General features: G+C 42.0%; 1 pseudogene; it reads left to right on the top strand.

Annotated features, from left to right (window-relative positions):
- The first annotated feature begins 1,944 nt into the window (after nucleotides 1-1,944).
- LOC149120696 (vomeronasal type-2 receptor 116-like) lies at nucleotides 1,945-7,959 on the top strand (annotated as a pseudogene).
- Nucleotides 7,960-19,911: the final 11,952 nt, after the last annotated feature.

Consider the following 19,911-nt stretch of genomic DNA (forward strand, 5'->3'; position numbering starts at 1 on the left):
ATGGACATTTTGATGATATTTATTCTTCCGATCTATGAAATTGGAAGTTTTCCCATATTTTATGTCTCCTTCTATTTGTTCTTTAAAGTTTAGTAATTCTCATTAGATATCTTTGAGTTCCTTGGTTAAATTTATCCCAAGGTATTTAATTTTTCTGTAGATATTGTTAATGGCATGGATGTTAGAAATTCTTTCTTAGCTATGGCATTGTCTGTGTGTAAAAGGCTGTTGTTTTGTATGTTTTTAGATCCTGCTATTAAACTCCACTCTTTTATGAGCTCCCGTAGTCTCCTAGTGGAGTCTTTTGGTTTCCCTGTATGTATCATCGTATCATGTGCAAAACAGGATTGTTTGACTTCATCCTTACTGATCTGGATCACTTTGATGTTGTTTCTTGCCTGATGGCTTTTGGTGCAACTTCCAGGACTATATTGAACACAATGGAGAGAGTGGGCATCCATGTCTGGTTCCAGATCTCAGTGGGAATACTTCCAGTTTTTCCCCCTTTGACAGGATGCTGGCCTTGGGTTTGTTGTAAATTGCCTTAATTAGTTTGAGGAATGTTCCTTCTAGCCCAGATTTGCTTAGAGTTTTCATAAGGAAAAGTATTCTAAGGCTGTTTTATGGGTCAGTTTCAATGCACTTTTTAAAGTAATTCCACTGACACATTTACCTTTCATGTGAGGGTCAGAGGACATCAAATATTCTCTGATTCATAGTATTCATAGTGCATCTGGTAAAGACATTTCTCCTTTTGTGAGTTTTAATTATTTTCCACAATGCCCCCAACACTGCATTGATTTTCTTGGAATGATTGTGTTGAGTGTACAGCAGATGTTTCCAAAGAACAAGGTGTGAACTTGTTTTTGAGGTCCGAGTATGCTTTCTTGCAGGTTACAACCTAAAAGTTACCAGTACCTTCTGGCCTTTATATTTGCCATTGAAGAGGTCAACAGGAACCCACACCTGTTACCCAACATGTCCCTGGGATTTTATCTCTACAACGCCATCCATAGTGAATGGAAGACCCTGGAGAGCACCCTGACCTGGTTGTCTGCTGTGGGCAAGGCCATTCCTAATTACACCTGTGTGAGGAAGAGCAAGTCTGTGGCAGTCATTACAGGAAACACGGGCGATTTCAGTACAGATAGGGACGCTGTTGGAACTCTATAAATTCCCTCAGGTAAGGGGAGAAAAACATCTTTCCTCTTCAGAACCTTCTTAGGTGGCTTCAAGAGTATAAAATTGAGTAGTTTCACATATTTTTATAGAGCCAGAATATAAACTTTGTGTGTGTGTGTGTGTGTTTGTCTTCATTGGACTTTTCCTATTTTTATGGATTTATTTGTAAGGCAGAGGTACACAGAAGAAGGGAGGGAGGGAGGGAGAGAGAGTGAGAGAGAGAGAGAGAGAGAGAGAGACAGAAGAGCTTCCTCTGTGTCTTCCACATGGGTCACATGATCCAAGGATTTGGGCCTTCTTCACTGCTTTCCCAGGCACATTAGCAGGGAGCTGGTTCAGATGTGGAGCAGCCAGGAATTGAACAGGTGCACATAGAGCTGCTCCACCACAACTTATCTGGTGGGAGGAGGAGATGAGTAAATGCAGCATTGATAATTGTCTATGCACTGTCATACCTTGAAGTGCTGAGCTGCAAAGCTCTGTCAGTCTTCCAGAGAGCCTTTGCAGGGAGAGTGACATCCCATTTATTGACTTCCAACACTTCCTCCAATCAAGATTTTTCAATAACTGAGTGAAATCTTCTCAGAGCCAAGGGTGTGCATGGAGTGTGGTGCTTCCCTGCAATACATTCTGAGGTCTTGCTTCCACAGAACTCATTTGTTCTCAACATCTTCATTTTCACTCTAGCTCACCTATGGTCCTTTTGATCAAATTCTGGGAGAAAATCATCAGTTTACCTACCAGATGGCTCCCAGGGAATCATTTCTGGCCATGGGCATGGTGTCCTTGATGCTGCATTTCCACTGGACGTGGGTGGGGTTGGTCATCGCTGAGGACACCAGGGGCATTCAATTCCTGGGGGATATAAGAGAGGAAATGAACAAGAACGAGATCTGTGTGGCCTTTGTGGAAATTCTCTCTGTCACAGACAGGACGTATGCACCATCTGATTGGCACAACCACTTTAGAATCCTAGAATCAACTGCAAATGTGGTGGTCATTTATGGTGACACGAACTCATTTATGGGCCTGAGTTTCTCAAGACACGGGCTCCTTGTGACTTGGAAAGTGTGGATCACGACATCGCAATGGGATTTCATCACTAGTGAGAATGAGATCATGATGGACACATTCCATGGGACTTTGAGTTTTTCACACTCCCACGATGAAATCCCTGGTTTCAAGTATTTTCTCAAGACAGTGAATCCTTCCAAGTACCCAGAAAACTTTTATCTCACTAAATTTTGGTTTCTCTATTTCCCCTGCTCGATTTCAAAGTCCGACTCTGATATGTTCAAGGCCTGTCCCGCAAATGCCTCTCTGGAGGATCTGCCAGTGCACGTCTTTGACATGAGCATGTCTGAAGGGAGTTACCACATCTACAATGCCGTGTACGCCGTGGCCCACACCCTTCATGAAATGCTTCTTCAGCGGGTAGAGGTGCAGCCAATGTGGAATGCAGATGGGTTGATGGTGTACCCCTGGCAGGTACTGTATCTTCTCCAGGCAGCTTTTCCTTGGTCCTTGTGGACCTATCACAGTACAGAGACCCTGCTCATACTTAGCCACATCATGAATTGCTTATAGGGTATGATGGGATGACAGAAAGCTCTGTTGTCACAAAATCTGTAACACATGTGGCCGATGTTCCCTGGCATTTTCAGTGTGCCACATCTGGATCTCTTCCAGGACTGAGGAATTTTACACAGGATGGCATACAGAAGGTGGGAAGCTAGTCTGTTGATGACAACATTCGCCAGGCATCAACAAGGCCTGACCATAAGGAATTCTGCAAGTGTTTTAGGCAGTAAATGTTATTACCTCAGTTTATACAGAAGGCAACCCAAGCTCTAAGTAAGTGGGTGATGATGTATTTGACTTTATTATAGACATGTTTCTGAATACCATGTACAGTGATCATATTAATGAGTAGTGTATACTAAACAGTTTAAAGAACAGAAATTCCTTTTCTCACAGTCCCGGTAGCTGAAGTCTTGGACCAAGTTGCCCGGAGGGTTGAATTCTTTGAGGTCTGCCTCCTCTACTGCCAGATGGCTATACTACCTTTGTGTCTTTGTAAGGTCTTCCCTGTGTGTGCACTGTGTCCAGACTTCCTCTACTTCTGAGGATGCCAGCCACACTGCATTCAGGAGCTCCACTCCCCATGACATTATTTTAACTTCTTTTTCTCCACAAAAAGCCAGTTGGCATACACAATCACAATTCTGAGGTTCTAGGAGTTAAGGACGGCAATATAGGAAAGGTTAGGGATCATTTTAATTCTGGGCTATTTCCACTATAACACCGTGTATTGTAATAGACAATATATATTGTACTTTATACATAGTCTCCTGAATCATGTGCTATCAATGTATTATCCCATTTGAATAATTATAAATTTAAAATTTTTTGAACAGAAACAATTTGAAGCATTAATTCTGATGAGCTTGAATAGTTTGACTCTAATCAGAGATTCCTCTATCTAAATTGAGTACACTGTTATGTAAGGGTGCTTTTTTTTTGTTTTTAAGCTTAACTCCTTTCTGAAGAACATCAAATTTGACAACAGTGTTGGTTATGAAGTGAATCTGGATCAGGAACGAGTTTCTAGGAAAGACTATGACATTCTCAACTACTGGAATTTCCCTCAAGGCCTTCACCTCCAGGTGAAGGTTGGAAAGTTTTCACCACGGGCTCCACATGGTCACCGTCTTTCCATATCTGAGGAGATGATAGAGTGGAATGTGGAGTTTAAAGAGGTCAGTTGCACAGTTGAAATACCAGGTTTGTGGCTGGCACTGTGGCATAGGGGGTACAGGTACTACTTGCAGCACTGGCATTCCACGTGAGAGTCAGTTCAAGTCCCTGCTGCTCCTTTTCCAATCCAGCTCCCTGATAATGCACCTGGGCACGCAGCAGAAGATGGCCTAAGTGCTTGGGCTTCTGATCCTTGTAGGGGACCCGGAAGAAGCTCTGGCTCCTGACTTTGGATCGGTTCAGCTCTGGCCATTGCAAATGTCTGGGGAGTGAACCAGAGTATGGAACATGTCTGTCTGTCTGTGTCTCTCTCTCATTCTCTCCCTGTAACTGTGCCTTTCCAATAAATAAATAAGTCTTTTCCTAAAGTATGCCAGTTTGTGCTTACAGAGAGATCTTCAGTACAGAGCTCCATGCTGGGAATTCTGCAGGTCCTGAGAGCATGGCAGAGCAGCACACAAGTGCATGCCAACTTCCCTTCTGCACTGCCATTTTGCTTACTCTGGTGATTTCCACTGAATGTCCAAGAAAATGTTTCCCTGTGGATAACTGAGTGTCACCTGCTGAAACAGAGTGCCCAGGCCATGAATGGAGTGTGCCGATTTCTTGTCCACCTGGAAATTCTGACAATGCACAGTGGGAACAGAATCAGATAACCATCATGACACTTCTCAAGACTCTCTGATTTGTTTTAGATTCCCCGTTCTGTGTGCAGTGAGAGCTGTGGCCCAGGATTCAGGAAAACCCACCAGGAGGGACAGGCTGCCTGTTGCTTTGACTGTACCCCTTGTCCAGAGAATGAGATTTCTAATGAGACAGGTACAGAATTGAAGATTCTCTGTAGTTTTCATTAATTTAAGTTAAATTTAATTGGGCTTATGACTACCATGAAAGCACAGCATGAGATGCAAATTTGAAATTTGTTGGGGTCTTGAGAGAAAGAGCGTAGTGAAATCATGTGTTGAGGACTTGAAGGCTTCTGAGAACCAATCTCAGCCTGACTGTCCTTTGCCTGCTCACTCATATTGGTCATGAGGGATGCAAGTGAATCCAAACTCTGGCCTGTTTCACCCCATTGTTTGCCTCTGTGTAGTCATGACTGTAGGCACTCAGGTACAATGGTCCCTGTTTTTATTAATTTATTTTTTAAGCGGCCTACCCCAGCATTCTTTTATTCCCCTACAACAGGTGCCAGCACTTACCACAGAACACATGCAAGCTTTCCTGAAAGGGAACAGAGTGTGGGAGAGACTGCTTACTCTCCCAGTGTCCACAGCTAGAAATCAGGACATAGGGATTGGCCATGGGAAAATAGTCTAAATGAAAGAAGTACCCTAAAAGAGAGAGACCTCCAGTGGGAGTTGGGCACAGCTGCTAACTCATGTTGACATGTGTGCATTTCTACCAGAATGCTTGGTTCCAGTCTCATCTCTTCCACTTCCATGCCAGCTCTGTGCTGCAGTGCGTGTTTCAAATTTCTTTATCTACTGGAAAAGCAGAGTTGCAGAGAGAGAGGGAGAGGGAGAGACATAGAAAGAAGTCTTCCATTCATTGATTCACTCCATAAGGGCCAGGACTGGGTCATGCTGAAGCCAGGAGGCTGGAACTCCATCCAGGTCTCCCATGCAGGTGCCAGGGGCCCAATACTTGAGTCCTCTTCTTCTGATATTCCAGGCACATTAGCTGGTAGCTGCATTGGAAGTGGAGCAGCTGGCACTGGTACAGGCATAGAGCATGCCAGCATTGTGGGCAGCAGCTTGACCAGCTCTGGCACAGGCTATCCCCCCACCCCCGCTTCCTATCATGCATGCCCCGGAAAGAAGTAGATAATTACTTGAGTACTCAGATCCCTGCCACCCATCTGAGAGATCTGAATTCACTTCTAGGTTCCTGACTTCGGCCTGGCCTGTCCTTGGCAATGTCAGTCTATGGTTAATGAACCAGCAGAGGGCAAATCTCTCTCCCTCCTTATTTTATATCTCTTCCCATTTCTGTGTCTCTAGTCATCTCTCTCTCTGCCTTATAATTAAGTACCATTAAATTAATATTTGACGTCAGTAAGGTTGCCAGGTAGCTAATCAGTATAGTAAGTAAGAGTTTCAATTTATGCAAGAAATACACTTGATATTAATTATAGCAGAAAGCAATGATTCCGCCGACACCAAGACATTCCTATAGTAACTTCAAGTTGAAATGAAGGTTACCAAAATTTGCTAATGCCTATAAAAGAATTGATGAAATGGAAGCGAGTGAAACAGGAATGAACTGCTAAAATGATACTCTATTTAGTGACAAGAAGACTCAAAATTAAATGTTATCAGTTCCTGTCATCTGTAAGGTGTCCACTGTGACATTCTAACAGACACTGGGAGTTGACAAAGTGTTCAGAAGTTTGAATGGAAGGATAGCAAGAGGACTGGATTCCAGACCACATTCAGAGTGGGAACATTGACTGTCACGTGTGAAAATGTATGTTATTGCTGAGACAGTGTTTCTTTCTTTGCCTTTTGACACTCCTATGACCTCTGTATTCATATTCTGAAATGTTTTATAGTTATCGTGAATATCATAATTTATCTGTGGGGTTTCAGATATGCATCATATGTTAGTTGTGTTTTCCTGTGTGTACACCACAAAAGAAGCTAAAAGTTACTCTACTAACACATTTCCAGTATAGAGTATTATAAGCTGTAGTCATCATGTGTGCATAAGATTTCCAGACTTACTCATGGTCATTGAGCAACATAGGTATAGATGAAGGTTTTGTTGTGATACAGAAAACTACACTTTGAACATAAAAGCTAATCACAAAGGGGAAAAGGGAATATTATTGCTATTACCAAGCAAGGGAGAGAGAGAGTACACGCATGTGCTCAATGAGAGAGAGAAAAAGGAAGTCAGAGAGGGGGGGGAGAAAGAGAGAGTGAGAGAGAGAAAAAGAAAAGAGAGAAAAAAGAAGAGGGGGTGGAAATGACATGAAAACATACTCCATGTAATAATCTCAGGTTGGTGTCTATTATGGCAACAGAGATAAATATGAATATTTTCCGTGACTGTGCTGAGTGAATGCTGAGAACCACTGCCAGCCAAATAATGCCCTGCTTGTCTCCCCAGATGTGGAGCAGTGTGTGCGCTGTCTAGACGACCGTACCCAAATCCTGCACGAGATCGGTGCCTGCCCAAGGTCGTGGTGTTCCTGGCCTATGAAGACCCGTTAGGAGCAGCACTGGCCGGGCTGGCTCTTGGCTTCTCTGTGCTCACTGCTCTGGTACTTGGGGTGTTTGTGAAGCACAGAAACACTCCCCTAGTCAAGGCCAATAACCACAACCTCAGCTACACCCTGCTCACCTCCCTGTGTCTGTGCTTCCTCTGCTCCCTGCTTTTCCTTGGCCGTCCCAACACAGCCACCTGCATCCTCCAGCAGACCACGTTTGCCATCGTGTTCACAGTGGCTGTGTCCACCGTCTTGGCTAAAACCATCACCGTGGTCCTGGCTTTCAAGGCCACAGCACCAGGGAAGAGGATGAGGCAGTGGTTGGTGTCAGGCACACCCAACTCTGTCATTCCCATCTGCTCCCTCCTCCAAGTGATGCTCTGTGGAATCTGGCTGGGAACGTGTCCTCCCTTCATTGACACAGACACACATGCTGAGCCTCAGCAGCTCCTGGTCCTGTGCAACAAGGGCTCTGCCACTCTCTTCTACCTCGTGCTGGGATACCTGGGTCCCTGGCTCTGGGCAGTTTCTCAGTGGCTTTCTTGGCCAGGAGTCTGCCTGATACATTCAATGAAGCCAAATACTTGACATTCAGCATGCTGGTGTTCTGCAGTGTGTGGGTGACCTTCATTCCTGTGTATAATAGCACCAAGGGGAAGGTCATGGTGGCTGTGGAGGTCTTCTCCATCTTGGCCTCCAGTGCGGGACTCCTGGGCTGCATCTTTGCCCCCAAGTGCTACATCCTTCTGGTGCGGCCGGACAGGAATGTTTTACAAGGAATAAAGGAGAAAGCAAGGTGTAGTTAATGCAGACTGTGCATTAACTCACAGGTTTTATAAAATGAAAGCAAGGGCTGAATCTAACCACAGCACTCTGGTATGCAGGACTGAGGTAGAGCAGAACACTGCACCTTCTCATTGGACACGAGGCTCTCCTTTCTGTAACAGCTCAGGGCACTCCAGCCTTCTTTCTGTTCATCCTAACAACACGTAGGTTTTTGTCTTCTTGACTGTGTTAATTTAATTTCAATATCATACCTTAAAATTTCTAGTTCTTGTACATAAATTACTTTTCCAGTGCTTTTACTGTACAGGTTTTAATTGCACAATATATTTTGATATGGCTGTAAAGGTGAACTAATGACTAGAGTCAAACAAACTCACATATGCATCATTTGTGTAGTTGTATTTTCCAGTGTGTGCACCACTAAAGCAGCTAAAAGTTGCACTACTAACACATTTCCAGTATAGAGTACTATTAGCTGTAGTCATCCTGTTTGCCTCAGACTTACTCATTTCACTCACTACGGGCGGAATAGTGAGGGCGTGCATCGATAGTCCAGGAAAAGATAGTTTAATAAAAGTGGAGTTACGGTAGCCTCAGGAAAAGGAGCAGGGAGAAATTGCAGAGGAAACTCTTCCAGATCTAGTGGCTGTGACTCAGAGGACCTATGAGGAGAGCAAGGTCGCCCAGTGCATGGAAGCGGAGCCGCAGGACCCTCAGGACCCTCCGGACCCGCCGGAGCTGCAGAGTCTGCATGCCAGCACTGGAAGGGGAGGTGAGACAAAACCTCTCGGTAACCCAAGACATTGGCGGGGAAAGGCAGAAAGAGCCTGCAGAGAACGAGGCCTGAAACCCCATTAGGGAAAGTTCACCAGGCTGGCTGGAGGAGAGAAAAAAATCGAATAAATAAGGGGAACCTGCACGGACATTTAGCCTCTCTGTCCACTCACCTTACAAAGCCGAGCAAGACAAAGGACAGGCGCCATTTTTCATAAGTAAAGCGGTGCGTGCTATTTTGCATATGTAAAGCGGGTGCCCCTCATTAGCCAAGCAGAAAAACCTGACTCTGGTAAGCAAACGAATACCCACAGGGGCCAGATTTCATACATCAACTACTCTCAATTCCACTCAGCTTGTGGAATTACTTCCCAACTGAGTCGAGAGAGAGAGAGAGAGAGAGAGCAAGAGAACAATCAGGGTGAATCACCTTTGGCACACCCTTAACCCTGTAGAACCAGAGCTCTCTGGCCACACCCATTACAGCCTCTAAGGATCCATCAAAGCAGACAGTCTTCTTAATGTAGAATCACAGTATATCAAGAAAAAACCAAAGAAAATCTCCAATATGCCAAACAAATGCAAAAGCCGAGGTAACAAGAACAAGGAAGACACTATGACACCCCCCAAATGAAATAGACACCCCAATTCAAGATTATGAAGATGATGGGATAGAAGAAATGCAAGAAGCGGATCTCAAAAAATTTATGATAAGAACATTTAGAAGTTCTCAAAAACAAATTCTCGAACTACAGAAATCCTTAATGGACAAGATAAAAAATCTCTCTTATGAAAATGAAATATTAAGGAGGAATCAAAATGAAATGAAACAACTAGTAGAAAATGAAACTGTGATAGTGACGAGAAATCATAATGAAATGAAGAATTCAATAGATCAAATGACAAACACATTAGAGAGCCTTAAAAACAGAATGGGTGAAGCAGAAGAGAGAATATCGGACTTAGAAGACAGAGCACAGGAAAATATACAATCAAACCAAAGAAAAGAAGAAGAAATTAGAAATCTAAAAAATATTGTCAGGAATCTTTAGGATACTATTAAAAAAACCCATCATTCGGGTTCTAGGAGTTCCTGAAGGCATGGAGAGGGAGAAAGGATTAGAAGGCCTTTTTAGCGAGATACTAGCAGAGAACTTTCCAGGTTTGGAGAAGGACAGAGACATCCCAGTACAGGAAGCTCATAGAACCCCTAATAAACATGACCAAAAGAGATCCTCACCATGATACGTTGTAATTAAATTCACTACAGTGAAACATAAAGAAAAGATCCTAAAATGTGCAAGAGAGAAACGTCATATTACTCTCAGAGGATCTCCAATCAGACTCACAGCAGACTTCTCATCAGAAACCCTACAAGCTAGGAGGGAATGGCGAGACATAGCACAGGTACTAAGAGAGAAAAACTACCAGCCCAGAATATTATATCCTGCAAAGCTCTCATTTGTGAATGAAGGTGAAATAAAGACCTTCCACAACAAACAGAAATTGAAAGAATTTGTCGCCACTCGTCCAGCCCTGCAAAAGATGGTTAAAGATGTGTTACACACAGAAACACAGAAACACGGTCATCAATATGAAAGACGGTAAATGAAGGAAATCTCACACCAAAAGATCACAGGACGTTCAAAACATGTATCAGAAAATATCTTTGGCAAATGGCAAGGCAAAGCTACTACTTATCAATAGTCACATTGAACGTTAGTGGCCTGAACTGTCCAGTTAAAAGACACCGATTGGCTCATTGGGTAAAGGAACAAAACCCATCTATTTGCTGCTTACAAGAAACACATCTTTCCAATAAAGATCCATACAGACTGAAAATGAAAGGCTGGAAAAAGATATACGATGCCAACAGAAATGAAAAAAGAGCGGGCATAGCCATCTTAATATCAGACAACATAAACTTTACCACAAAAACTGTTAGGAGAGACAAAGAGGGGCACTATATAATGATTAAGGGATCAATTCAACAGGAAGATAAAATGATTATCAATGTATATGCACCTAATTACAGGGCACCGGTTTATTTAAAATATTTGTTAAGGGACTTAAAGGGAGACTTAGACCCCAATACAATAGTACTGGGAGCCGTCAATAGCCCACTCTCATAGATTACAGATCAACAGGACAGAAGATCAACAAGGAGACAGTAGATTTAAATGACACTGTAGCCCAAATGGATGTAACAGATATATCCAGAACTTTTCATCCTACACAGAAAGCATTTACATTCTTCTCAGCATTACATGGAACCTTCTCCAGGATTGACCACATACTAGGCCATAAAGCAAGTCTCAGCAAATTCAAAAGAATTAGAATCATACCATGCAGCTTCTCAGACCACAGCAGAATGAAGTTGGAGATTAGCAACTCAGGAATCCCTAGAGCCTATGCAAACACATGGAGATTGAACAACATGCTCATGAATGAACACTTGGCCATAAAAAAAATTAAAAGACAAATAAAAATTTTCTGGAAGTAAATGAGGATAACAGCACAACATACCAAAACTTATGGGATACAGCAAAAGCAGTGTTAAGAGTAAAGTTTATATCAATAGGTGCCTACATCAAGAAATTGGAAAGGCACCAAACAGATGAGCTTTCACTGCATCTCAAGGATCTAGAAAATCTGCAGCAAACCAGACCCAAATCTAGTAGGAGAAGAGAAATAATTAAAATCAGAGAAGAAATCAACAGGATTGAATCCAAAACAACATTAGAAATATCAGGCAAACGAGGAGTTGGTTTTTTGAAAAAATAAACAAAATTGACACCCCATTGGCCCAACTAACTAAAAAAAGAAAAGACACAAATCAATAAAATCAGAGATGAAAAAGGAAATGTAACAACAGACACCACAGAAATAAAAAGAATCCTCAGAAATTACTACAAGGACCTGTATGCCAGCAAACAGGAAAACCTATCAGAAATGGATAGATTCCTGGACACATGCAACCCACCTAAATTGAACCAGGAAGACATAGAAAACCTAAACAGACCCATAACTGAGACAGAAATTGATACATAATAAAGGCCCTCCCAACAAAGAAAAGCCCAGGACCAGACGGATTCACTGCTGAATTCTACCAGACCTTTAAAGAAGAACTAACTCCAATTCTTCTCAAACTATTCAGAACAATCAAAAAAGAGGGAATCCTCCCAAATTCTTTCTATGAAGGCAGCATCACCTTAATTCCTAAGCCAGAAAAAGATGCAGCATTAAAAGAGAATAACAGACCAATATCCCTGATGAACATAGATGCAAAAATCCTCAATAAATTTCTGGCCAATAGAATGCAACAACACATCAGAAAGATCATCCATCCAGACCAAGTGGGATTTATCCCTGGTATGCAGGGATGGTTCAACATTTGTAAAACAATCAATGTGATTAACCACATTAACAGACTGCAAAAGAAAAACCATATGATTATCTCAATAGACGCAGAGAAAGCATTTGATAAAATACAACACCCTTTCATGATGAAAACTCTCAGCAAACTGGGTATGGAAGAAACATTCCTCAATACAATCAAAGAAATTTATGAAAAACCCACAGCCAGCATCCTATTGAATGGGGAAAAGTTGGAAGCATTTCCACTGAGATCTGGTACCAGACAGAGATGCCCACTCTCACCACTGCTATTCAATATAGTTCTGGAAGTTCTAGCCAGAGCTATTAGGCAAGAAAAAGAAATTAAAGGGATACAAATTGGGAAGGAAGAACTCAAACTATCCCTCTTTGCAGATGATATGATTCTTTATTTAGGGGACCCAAAGTACTCTACTAAGAGACTATTGGAACTCATAGAAGAGTTTGGCAAAGTAGCAGGGTATAAAATCAATGCACAAAAATCAACAGCCTTTGTATACACAGGCAATACCATGGCTGAGGAAGAACCTCTATGATCAATCCCATTCACAATAGCTAAAAAAAAATCAAATACCTTGGAATAAACTTAACCAAGGACGTTATAGATCTCTACAATGAAAATTACAAAACCTTAAAGAAAGAAATAGAAGAGGATACCAAAAAATGGAAAATCTTCCATGTTCATGGATTGGAAGAATCAATATCATCAAAATGTCCATTCTCCCAAAAGCAATTTACAGATTCAATGCTATACAAATCAAGATACCAAACACCTTCTTCTCAGATCCGGAAAAAACGATGCTGAAATTCATATGGAGACACAGGTGACCTCAAATAGCTAAAGCAATCTTGTACAACAAAAACAAAGCTGGAGGCATCACAATACCAGATTTCAGGACATACTACAGGGCAGTTGTTATCAAAACAGCATGGTACTGGTACAGAAACAGATGGATAGACCAATGGAACAGAATTAAAACACCAGAAATAAATCCAAACAGCTACAGCCAAGTCATATTTGATCAAGGACACAAAACCAATCCCTGGAGTAAGGACAGTCTATTCAATAAATGGTGCTGGGAAAATTGGATTTCCATGTGCAGAATCATGAAGCAAGACCCCTACCATTCACCTTACACAAAAATTCACTCAACATGGATTAAAGACTTAAATCTACGACCCGACACCATCAAATTAGTAGAGAGCATTGGAAAAACCCTGCAAGATATAGGTACCGGCAAAGACTTCTTGGAAAATACCCCAGAAGCACAGGAAGTCAAAACCAAAATTAACATTTGGGATTGCATCAAATTGAGAAGTTTCTTTACTTCAAAAGAAACAGTCAGGAAAGTGAAGATGCAACCGACAGAATGGGAAAAAATATTTGCAAACTATGCAACAGATAAAGGGTTGATAACCAGAATCTACAAAGAAATCAAGAAACTCCAAAACATCAAAACAAACAACCCACTTAAGAGATGGGCCAAGGACCTCAATAGACATTTTTCAAAAGAGGAAATCCAAACATCTAACAGACACATGAAAAAATGTTCAGGATCACTAGCAATCAGGGAAATGCAAATCAAAAGCACAATGAGGTTTCACCTCACCCCGGTTAGAATGGCTCACATTCAGAAATCTACCAACAATAGATGCTGGAGAGGATGTGGGGGAAAAGGGACACTAACCCACTGTTGGTGGGAATGCAAACTGGTCAAGCCACTATGGAAGTCAGTCTGGAGATTCCTCAGAAACCTGAAGATAACCCTACCGTTCGACCCAGCCATCCCACTCCTTGGAATTTACCCAAAGGAACTTAAATTGGCAAACAAAAAAGCGGTCTGCACCCTAATGTTTATTGCAGCTCAATTCACAATAGCCAAGACCTGGAACCAACCTAAATGCCCATCAACGGTAGACTGGATAAAGAAATTATGGGATATGTACTCTTTAGAATACTATACCGCAGTAAGAAACAACAAAATGCAGTCATTTGCAACAAAATGGAGGAATCTGGAACACATCATGCTGAGTGAAATAAGCCAATCCCAAAGGGACAAATACCATATGTCCTCCCTGATTGGTGACAACTGACTGAACACCAAAAAGGAAACCTGTTGAAGTGAAATGGACACTATGAGAAATGGTGACTTGATCAGCCCTTGCCCTGACTGTTGATGAACAACTTAATACATTATTCCTCTTAGTATTTTTTTTGTTTGTTCTACTTAATATGACTGGTTTAATTCTGTAATTAATACACAGTTATTCTTAAGTGTTGAAAATTAACTGAAATGTGATCCCTGTTAAACATAAGAGTGGGAATAAGAGAGGGAAGAGATGTATAATTTGGGGCATGCTCGGGCTGACTTGCCCCAAATGGTAGAGTTAGAAACATACCAGGGGATTCCAATTCAATCCCATCAAGGTGGCATGTACCAATGCCATCTCACTAGTCCAAGTGATCAATTTCAGTTCACAATTGATCATAATGAAAGGACTAAGAGTCAAAGGGAGCACATAAACAAGTCTAGTACCTGCTATACTAACTGATAGAATAAATAAAGGGGAGAGTGATCCAACATGGGAAGCGAGATACTCAGCAGACTCATAGAATGGCAGATGTCCTAAACAGCACTCTGGCCTCAGAATCAGCCCTAAAGGCATTCGGATCTGGCTGAAAAGCCCATGAGAGTATTTCAGGCATGGAAAGCCAAGACACTCTGGCAAAAAAAAAAAAAAAAAAAAAAAAAAAAAAAAAAAAAAAACAAAAAAAACAAACAAACCCTAAATGAAAGATCTCTGTGAGTGAGATCCCAGTGGAAAGAACAGGTCTTCAAAGAAGGAGGTACTTTCTCTGAAGGGAGGAGAGAACCTCCACTTTGACTATGACCTTGTCTAAACAAGATAAGAGTCGGAGAACTCAAAAGGCTTCCATAGCCTTGGAAACTCATGACTGGAGCATAGGGAGATTACTGATGCCATAGACAGGAGTGTCAATTTGTAAAGTCAACAACAGGAGTCACTGTGCACTTACTCCTCATGTAGGATCTCTGTCCTTAATGTGCTGTACATTGAGATTTAATGCTATAACGAGTACTCAAACAGTATATTTCACTTTGTGTTTCTATGTGGGTGCAAACTGTTGAAATCTTTATTTAATGTATACTAAACTGATCTTCTGTTAAAAAAAAAAGAAAAAAAGAAAAAAGAAATTATCAATTCCCAACTTGGCTCTTACTGGATTAAACATGACAATAGGTCTGATCTGATTTCATCATCATTTAAAAAATCATCTATTGTTTTTCACTTTATGTTTCTGTGTGGGGTGCAAAATGTTGAAATCTTTACTTAATGCATACTAAACTGATCTTCTGTATATTAAGAGAATCGAAAATGAATCTTGATGTGAATGGAAGGAGAGAGGGAGTGGGAAAGGGGAGGGTTGCGGGTGGGAGGGACAGTATGGGGGGGAAGCCATTGTAATTCATAAGCCGTACTTTGGAAATTTATATTCATTAAATAAAATTTAAAAAAATCAATGTGAATAACCTCAAGAGCATAGATGATAATAAAAATGTTTTTTTTTAACTTTTATTTAAAAAATGTTTTGAAAACAGAAAAAAAAAGAAATTATGGGACATGTACTCTATAGAATACTATACAGCAGTCAAAAAAATGAAATCTGGTCATTTGCAACAAGATGGAGGAATTTGGAAAACATCATGCTGAGTGAATTAAGGCAGTCTCAAAGGGACAAATATCATATGTTCTCCCTGATTGGCGACAACTAACTGAGCACCAAAGGGGAAACTTGTTTAAGTGAAATTGACACTATGAGAAACAGTGACGTGATCAGCTCTTGTCCTGACTGTTGATGTACAATGTAATACTTTACCCATTTTAGTATTTTTTTGTTCTTGTACTATTGGTTCAACTCTAATTATCACACAATTATTCTTAGGTGTTTAAATTTTAACTGGAAAGTGATCCCTGTTAGGAATTTGGAAAGCATTATGCTGAGTGAAATTAGCCAGTCCCAAAGAGACAAATACCATATGTTCTCCCTGATCAGTGACAACTAACTGAGCACCAAAAAGGCAACCTGTTAAAGTGAAATGAACATTATGAGAAACGGTGACTTGATCAGCCCTTGCCCTGACTGTTGATGAACAACTTAATACGTTATCCCTCTTAGTATTTTTTTGTTTATTTGTTCTACTTAATACTTTTGGTTGAATACTGTAATCAATACACAGTTATTCTCAAGTGTTGAAACTTAATTGAAAAGTGATCACTGTTAAATATAAGAGTGGGAATAAGAGAGGGAAGAGATGTGCAATTCGGGACATGCTCATGCTGACTTACCTCCTACAGTAGAGTTAGAAACATACCAGGGGATTCCAATTCAATCCCATCAAGGTGGCATGTACCAATGCCATCGCACTATTCCCAGTAATCAATATCTGTTCACAATTAATCATAATTATAGGACTAAGAGCCAAAGAGAGCACATAAACAAGACTAGTGTCTGCAAATACTACCTGATAGAATAAAAAAGGGAGAGAACGATCCAACATGGGAAGTGAGATACACAGCAGACCCATAGAATGGCAGATGTCCTAAACAGCACTCTGGCCTCAGAATCAGCCCTTAAGGCACGCGGATCTGGCTGAAAAGTCCATGAGAGTATTTCAGGCATGGAAAGCCAAGACACTCTGGCAAGAAAAAAAAACCTAAATGAAAGATCTCCACGAGTGAGATCCCAGTGAAAAGAACAGGTCATCAAAGAAGGAGGTACCTTTCTCTGAAGGGAGGAGAGAACTTCCACTTTGACTATGACCTTGTCTAAATATGATCAGAGTTGGTGAACTCAAAAGGCTTCCATAGCCTTGGCAGCTCATGAGAAGAGCCTAGGGTGATTACTGATGCCATAAACAAGAGTGTCAAATTGTTAAGTCAACAACAGGAGTCACTGTGCACTTACTCCTTATGTAGGATCTCTGTACTTAATATGCTATACATTGTGATTTAATGCTATAGCTAGTACTCAAACAGTATATTTCACTTTGTGTTTCTATGTGGGTGCAAACTGTTGAAATCTTTACTTAATATATGCTAAACTGATCTTCTGTATATAAAGAGAATTGAAAATGAATCTTGATGTGAATGGAAGGGGGGAGGGAGAAGGAAAGGGGAGGGTTGCGGGTGGGAGGGGAGTTATGGCGGGAGCAAGCCATTGTAATCCATAAGCTGTACTTTGGAAATTTATATTCATCAAATAAAAGTTAAAAAAAAAGAAGTAAAAAATTTCACTCACTACACATTTGAAACCTCTGACCTATTTTCCACACTCCTTTTCTCCTGACCTCAGGATCCACAGGAACCACTATTCTATTTGAGACAACACAGATAAATGTGGTTGAGTACAGGAAATTGAACCATGCCATTATGAGGCCTGATGTGTCCAAAATCTGCAGGGTACACCAGGAGGCTCAGAACTCAGGAAGGCCAAGGCTGCAGGCCTTGTCTAGTGTCCTGCTGATGAGCCAGGAAGGGCTGAAGTCGTCCATGAGAATGCTGAGCTGCCTGCTGCACAGTCTCCTTCTTGGTTTTCAACTCAGACCTTCCACTGACTACAGGAGACCCAGCCAGAGTAGCAAGGGAAACGTTCTTTGCTCAAAGACCACCAACTTCATCACTCATCTCATCTAAAACAACCGACCAGAAACCCCAGAGTAATATTGATCAAATGCCAGGGTAATCAAGGGTCCAGTAGGGATGAAACATCTAATGAGAAATCACATATTTTCTTACTCAGCAGGGTCAAAATCCACTAATTTGATTTACCAAGTATAGGGATAGCAGAGAAAATTGCACTGCAGGTACATATCTGTGCTAGGCTGACCAGGAAAATGAGTAGAGGAATGGTCTTTCTCGGTGCATCAAACACCTCTCCCCAAAGAACAGAATCACAAGAGCATGGTCTCACTGCAATTTTGCAAAGTGCAAAGGGAAGAGATGGGAGATGCTCCTGGGAAGATGGAACAAACTGATATTTCCTACTGGGCTACGTTCAGGCGCTTGGATTCTCTTCTGTGGTGGATGGAAAGTTGCGAGGGGTGTGAGTCAGTCACAGTCATTATGACATTAACATCATCTTGGGGGCAGAATGATGGTTGGGGAAAGGGAACTGAATGTGCCAAAGGGCCAGTCAGGTTTTCTGGCTCTGTCTCTGGCAACTGCAGACCTCTTTATGCAACAGACACTGGGGTCTCATCTCTGCACACCCAATTTCACTCTGCATCATTTAGTCAAAATCCAGAGGCTGTCACTATGGTACAGTAGGTTAATATTCCACCTGCGACTCTGGCATCACATATGGGTGCTTGTTTCAGTCCCAGTTGCTCCACTTCCTTCCAGCTCTCTGCTATGGCCAGGGAAGGTCGCAGACGATGGCCCAAGTGCTTGGGCCCCTGAACCCATGTGGGACACACGGGGAAGCTCCTGTATTCAGATCAGCTCAGGTATGGCCATAGCAATGATTTGGAGTGGATGTGGGAGACCGGGAAGAAGCACCTGGCTCATGGCTTGTAACTGGCAAAGCTCTAGCCATTGCAGCCCTTTGAGGTGTGAACCACCAGAGGAAACACATCTCTCTCTCTCTCTCTCTCTCTCTCTCTCTCTCTTTCTCTCTCTCTCTCCTTCTCTCGATCTCTCTACTGTCTGTATCTCTACCTGTCATATAAAATAAATAAAATCTTTTTAAAAATTCTGGTCTTAGAATCTTTGATGAAGTAGTAGGATGTTTACATCTCTTGAAGTGTCTCCTCACAAAATGACTATATATTGCCAGGGGAAAGTTACGAAATAATAGAGACGTGAACCAATAGATAGGTAATGGGCAGCCCCTTGTCACAGGGATCAAAGTGAACACCAATGAGTGTTAGATGAACATGTGCTCATACTGTGACACTCGGAGAAAGATTCCAGCCCTGAACACTAGAACAGCAAACTCAACATAAGGATCACCCAGCTGACAAACGGTGTGTGTACCCCCATCACCTTCTTTAAAAACAATGTCAAGGGACAGAACATTAAAATAAATGAAGAGAAAGTTAAGCTGCTTTCCTCACTGGCCATGGCCTATTGGAAGCCCATTTCCTTACATCAACAGGGCAGCTCCAGGAACATGAACAGTGAGGATTGTTGTGGGGCTGCAATGCATCCTGTGCTATTGTCTGAATGATTGTTCCCCTCAAACCCATATGTAAAAATCCTAACCTGCACATACTGGTGGATGTCCAGGGACCTCCTGGAGATGTGAGTAGGACATCAGTGCAGGGTCTTGAAGAACAGAATACCTGCCCTGAAAAACCAGGCCCCTGGGAGCTTGTGACCCCGACCCAGTGTGAGGGCACAGTGAGAAGGCACCATCAGTGAATCCAGGCTTGAACCCGCATGCGGACTATGGTTGCCAGTACGACCCAGGCTCTGGAACAGGTGGCAATAACTTTCTGACTTTCTGAGCTTTCTGTCTCGTTGTATCTCCTTGTATTTTCTTTTAGTGACCAGTGAACTGAGACACTTTGGGTGTGAGGTCACATTGGCTCAGACATGCCCTCTACCTTGACTCAGAGAGTGGGATGCTGGGAAGTTCTCTGCTAACCCAGGAGCCCTCCGGACTTCTCACTTCACTCAAGACCCTTCAAAGCCAAAACATGGCTTCGACCTGTTAAGGGCACAACATGGTCAAACAGCCTCTGGCTCTGGGGAACCACAGTCCTGGAGGCTTGATGCCC

The sequence above is a fragment of the Oryctolagus cuniculus genome, chromosome 18, assembly GCF_051225735.1.
Source record: "Oryctolagus cuniculus isolate XC-2025 breed Fujian yellow rabbit chromosome 18, ASM5122573v1, whole genome shotgun sequence".
In the NCBI taxonomy this organism is placed as follows: Eukaryota; Metazoa; Chordata; class Mammalia; order Lagomorpha; family Leporidae; genus Oryctolagus; species Oryctolagus cuniculus.